We start from the raw sequence: 6311 nt of genomic DNA on the forward strand, positions 1-6311 counted from the left end.
TCAAAGAGAACTCCGAGAGTTCAGAGACAAGTAGGTCTGTGTAATTGGCTCATCCAACCAGATCTACATCATTCCAAGCAGTCTTAACATAAGCATAATTACATTTCCCTAACCCAACACTGATATCTTGATCAACATTTTCCTGATCTACATACTCCGGATATCCTTCCACTTATTTACTTTTCTGCACTTAAGGACTTTTAACTAAAACCAACTACTATCTTTTATCTAGGTAATTTAACTAAAAGACAAGTATCCACTTGATCTTCAATTCGTTAATCCATAAAAAAAACACGACACTAGGTTAACTTACACCTTCTACACCTTAGAAAGTAAAAGTAAATTTCGGCCCCACACAATATAAATAAACAAAACCATTGTGTGCTACTTTGTTCTACCGAACCGGACGTCCTGCGGCCCAACGACACCGCACGAATAAAACCGTCCGTTAGTCGCATATCAATCTAGCAGGATCGAACAGTCACATTCCTACAATCTCAACGACTCATTAACTATATTCAAAGACTCATGAATACAAACAATTCTCAACAATAAATTGATATAGATACAACAAAGCTAGTTGGATTACTCACCTCACAAAACAGTCATGGTAATGAAGACGTAGTTATTTGGCAGCCAACGAAGGATTCACAGCTACTTTGGTCCATACAATGTTCCTTACCTTTTTTCGACTGATAGCGGACCACATTGTTCTTCATAATAATTCATCTTCAATGTCACACAATCGCCAACATGCTCACGACCATGTACTATGGTTTAGTTAGAGAAATTAGAAACAAAGCACTGTTAGTTGCGATATCTAAAATAATCTGAATACCATGTTGTAGATTAATTACTATAAAAACAAAGCACCACTCATTTATATCCCAATTTCTACTTAGTACCAATACGTACAATTTCTGAAAAAACGTCTATAAACCAAAATAACCACCAAATATTTCAATCTCAATAAAAATACAATTCAAATCCATCTAAAGAGATAAAAATTGATTAATACTGAATACAAATACACCTTGATATCTCCAGTTAGCACTAAAACTTCGAGCGCTTTGACACCGAACGAATCAATCCTCGGTGATGTACAAATCAGCTTCTGAATATCATCATCACCATGAATAAAAAAGTAAATAAAAGTATGATATAATCAAATAATCTTACACATCGAGTAGCTGCTGTAATGAATTAAATGGCAAAATGAATATACCGAGGTAATTTTCTCATAAACAATCATACATACACATATAAAAAATATATTGGCAAGGTATATCAGTGCTTAAGCAAGGTTTAAAAAAACGGAAACGCGCCTCGAGGCGTTTTCCCTTAGTGAGGCGAGGCGTACGCCTCGAGGCGAACCGAGGCGTACGTTCGAGGCGGAGCTAAAAAATACATAAAAAATCTTCATATAGACTCCCACATCCTTGACGAGTTTTGTCAATTGGTTAAAAAATCTATATGTATATTTTAAAATTTTGAAATAAACATGTAATGAGTTTTGTAATTATCAGGGGGCTTGATGTCAATTGGTTAAAGTTCAAGAGTGCTATCAAGTTTGTTCATGTTTTTAAGATTTCGTAGAAGTTCAGGGACTGCAATTGTAATTTGAGTAAAAAGGAGATAAAGTAGGAGTAAAATATATGGAGTAATTTGTTTCCCTTATCACCTAACTTAATAAAACCCTAAAATTAAAAGAATACATCGACGCTTTACATGTAGCTACTTATCTTCTTCATCCTCTGTTACCTCCTTCATATCTTCTTCTTCCTTTTTGCTCTGCTACCTCGACTGTTTTTCTAAAGCGGCTCTAATTTAGCTGCCAGCCTAATTTTCCCGCTATTTTTCATTGAGGCGTACGCTTTTCAATAACCATTGAGGCGTACCAAAATCGAACCGCCTCTCAAATTGAGGCGTGCGTTTTTAATTAAGCATTGAGGCGTACGTTCCTATTCGTTCAATTGCAAAATCGTACTGAGGCGCGCCTCGAGGCGTACGCCTCGACCGTTTTTTAAAACCATGTGCTTAAGTTAAGTAAAGTCAAGCGTTGTTCAAAACTCATATCTAATCTGGTTATAACTGAAAAATAAAGGATATTTATAATTATAATTGAGAGACTGACCGCAAGTCCGCAACATTTGATAGTTATAGTGTACTATGACCTGCTGACAGAAAATTGTTTGCATAAAATTCGTATTCACAATCAACATTCGTACGTTTAACTGTGATGAAACTATTATTAAAAAATTAGTTTATCAAAATACAAATAAAGAACTTCAAATCCCATAAAACAAAGACAACACAACAACGCGAACATACCTATCACATTAAAAGATTCAGCCAATGGGAAATGATCATTGTTGCCAATAATGGATGCATCAGCAACATATTCACCACAATTATCTTCTTCCAAAACTGTACCCGCATTACCGTCATCCTTAAGAGATGACCTCCTAAGATGATTCCTTCTCAAAAATAAGAACTGATTCAAATCAAAAAAAATCAATAACAATTATCAACAACAATATAACTTACCATAAAAATGGAAACCAAATCAAAAAATCATCAGGCTAAAAATCGTGATAATAACCAAACCAAATTACAAATATAATGAGTAATATAACACGTGAAAAAATCGCAAGGCACAATGCAGTACACAATGCAGTACAGATAGTAAATAGTAACAAAAATCGAGTATATAAAACAACAAAATACCTGATAGTGAAGTTGAAGTTGACAATCGGATATTAGTCAGAAACGTCGCAAACTTACGGGGAACTACCGGAGAAAACACCAGAGCGAAACAGTATAGAATCGTCATAATACCCAAACCTAAATTACAGATATAACAAATAATAATTCACATAAAAGCTCCAGATAGAAAATGCAAATATCCTAAAAAAGCATATGTAAGCAATAGCGTACTACCGAAAATTAGGAAAATCGAGTACCAATACCGAAAATTAGGAAAATCGAGTACCGAATACCGTACCGAGTACCGAAATCGGTACCGGTTCTGTACCGGTATCGGTACCGGTATTTTCGGTATTGTACCTAACAGTACCGAATTAGAATTTTTCATATCATTATATGACAAAGTAATACGTTGTTGCTCATAAAATAAAGAGTCATTCTCGAAAATGTTCAACCATACAAAGTCCAGAAAGAGTGATGCTCCATGTTATCGTTACAAGTATCATCATCCGACAAAATAAATATATACACCATCAGAATAAATATCATCATCTAACCAGAATAAGTATCATCATCTGTTCATAATCTGTCCATCATAAGCAGAATAAGTATCATCATCTAATTTGTACTAAATGTGCAGTAAATCAGACTTTAGACACAAGCCTTGGTCATGTTTTCATACCATTTTTAATCATAGCATCGGTAACTTATGTAGTACTTCACAAGATTAAAATTTTAAATCCTTATAGTTAATTTTTCAGTGAAAATCATTCAAAAGATTTGTCTTTCTCAAACCCAAAAATATTATGGGAACAAATTTCTTTGTATTATTATTAATTAAAGTTGTTTGAATAATTGTTAACCTTTTCCTCTGTTGTTAACATACACATACATCAAATTTCACATATCCATTGGTTCACATACTTGTAGTGGCAACTGGAAAGATGTATAGCATCTTCAAACCCGATATGAACCTAAACTTTTGTTTCATCATATGTTCGTCGTCATCATTATCATCATATATTTGTTTCATATTCAGTTATAAATCTAAACTTTTGAAATACAAAATACAACTATACATGTTTCATATTCAATTAAATGTCATGGGGAACAACTATAAATCTTATAAAGGGAAGAAAGGCTTAAATAAATCAATATTAAAAAACTAATAATCTTGACCTGATTGGAGACGTCAGAATGGTCTCTGCAAGTCATACCCTCACGAATAGCACTCTGCTAACATACAATACATAAATTAGAATCATTATCGATAAGAAATTTAGAGTAATTATATAAAAAAAATAATTACAAACCTTAACTTGAAGCCTTTCAAATCATGAATAGATCAGAATGATTATACAAATTCTTCAAAACGGGATAAATGAAAGATCGAAATTATTTTCTTGAATAAAACTATGAGACCGTAATGAATTGAGAGAAGATGATGAAATCAATTTTGATTAGAGATCCGCTTATTTTAAACCCTAATTTTTGGATGTTAGACATATATATATATATGCAATCGATTATCGATCAAGATTGATTTGATAAAACAACTGTAATAAAGAGTTAATTTTATTAAACAGATAATGATAACAATAACAATTAGATGGATGATTAGGATTATGATTACGATTGCGATGTTAAATCAAAATACTGAAATTAATAAGAGGATTAGTGAGAATACTGGAGATTATTGAAGAACAATTAGGATGAAGAGGTCGTATATAGTTAAAAGATGAGGAAGAGAGAGATTGGAAAATACACCTGAGTTAAGTTTATGGGAAATTTAATTGAAAATGCACACAACTTTCACCATATTCCTATTAGCATTTAACTTATTAAATTGTACTATTGTATTAACTAACCTAAAGATCCGGTACCAGGTTAATATGTAAAAATAATTACTGAAGTAGTCCTTGTAATTTGCATTATTGTTTTATTCGGTCCCTAAACTTGAACTTCACAACAAATTCATCTTCATCATCTCAATTTTTAATTTATAAACTGAAATTATCATGAATCAATTTACTGCATATATACAAACTCAAAACCCAAATCATGAATTCCAATAACCACAATTTACAGGTCTTAATTCAAGCAACCGATCTTAAAATTTCAATTTGTGCTCTAACCCTAACCCCCAATTTCACAATCCACAATCTTAAAAAATTCTTTCTTTCCCAAATTGATATACTTCATCAAGCCATATCATCTTCCACATTCCCCACACTCAACGGCCGTCCTCTTTCCGATTCTCACACCGTCAAATCGGACGGAATCACAAATTAAACTTTAAACCTTAATTTTCGTCTCTCCGGCAGAGGAGGTGACGGCGGTTTCATATGAGCGGAGTTACGTGACTGTTATCTCAACATGTATGCTGAGAGAAAACCTCATAAAGGTATAGATCTCTGATATTGCATCATATATCTGTTGTACTACGTATCTGATGTTTGGAATAATTTCATGATATAGTGTTTGATATTCTTGAATTATTCAATTTTGTGGCGAACTTTATTATTTTAAAACTAATTGTTATCTGTTTTATATCTTAATCTTCATCTTAAGCTCATACGTAGCTTTGATTTGATACATAATTATATTTTTTTTTTTACCTAATGTTGGTTGCAGCTTATACAATTCATGCTTATACAATTCATATTTGATGGAATCTTAGCTTTTTAACCATCATCTATCTAGTTATTAACTGTATTATTAACTAGTTTATTAATATTAATTATATACGGAGTATAATTTTGTGATTGAGCATATTGCCAAATTCCAAGTTAAACTTAAAAGTTAGAAGAACATGTGAGGTTGCCTTAAGTCAATTATATCCGAATCATTTAGTTAGGTTCTTTTGATGATTTCAGTAACCATAAAATTTAGGTTTGTAATGTTGGGAAGATGAAGATGAAAGAAAAAAGTTATTTTGTCAAGAAAAAACAGATGATGCAAATATAATAAACATGAGGGACCAATAATGTAATTTTGTATAGAAAAAAAGGTCGAAGTGAATGGAAGTTTACCTGTTATAACAGGTTAAATACATACAATAGAACAATTTAGAAAGTTAAATGCATACAATAGGAGATTTGAAAGTTGGATATATACAATAGAAATATGGTGAAAGTTCGATGCATTTTCAATCAATTTTCCCTTAAGTTTATAGATCTACAATTTGAAATCTTTTATTTTAAATTTTAAATTTTTAAAACCTACTTACACACATTGAAATTTTTGGATAGATGTGTATACTTAGTGTGTCATAAAAAGTAAGTGTTGATATTTTCCCCATACACTTACATAATTTAAATAATTAAATAAAAGCCACGTTAGCTTGAAATTTGAATCTGATCTAATTTTCAGATGCCACATGGGATGGTAAGGTGGTGTATGTATGTATGCATAGGTTTGGTGTGAAGTAAAAAAAATAGCAACAAATACTGTATATGTATAGGTTTTTTGTGAGACAAACTTCTCTCCTACATGTCCCTTAAATGAAGGGGTGAATTGAAATGTCCCGTTCATATTGATTATAAACGTTCCATATTAATTGATTTCGTTGCGAGGTTTTGACCTCTATATGAGACGTTTTTCAA

General features: G+C 32.0%; 1 long non-coding RNA gene across 2 annotated transcripts; it reads right to left on the bottom strand.

Moving 5' to 3' along the window:
* Window positions 1–847: 847 nt before the first annotated feature.
* LOC139852368 (uncharacterized) lies at window positions 848–4387 on the bottom strand. Of its 2 annotated transcripts, XR_011761051.1 has the most exons (5): window positions 4020–4387; window positions 3886–3939; window positions 2728–2844; window positions 2332–2494; window positions 848–2174 (listed from the first exon to the last, which is right to left on the bottom strand). It is a non-coding gene; the product is annotated as an uncharacterized lncRNA (long non-coding RNA). The 2 variants fall into 2 exon arrangements; XR_011761050.1 differs by having other exon boundaries at window positions 848–2494.
* Between the last annotated feature and the right edge of the window lie 1924 nt (window positions 4388–6311).

Source organism: Rutidosis leptorrhynchoides, chromosome 6, assembly GCF_046630445.1.
Source record: "Rutidosis leptorrhynchoides isolate AG116_Rl617_1_P2 chromosome 6, CSIRO_AGI_Rlap_v1, whole genome shotgun sequence".
Lineage (NCBI taxonomy): Eukaryota > Viridiplantae > Streptophyta > Magnoliopsida > Asterales > Asteraceae > Rutidosis > Rutidosis leptorrhynchoides.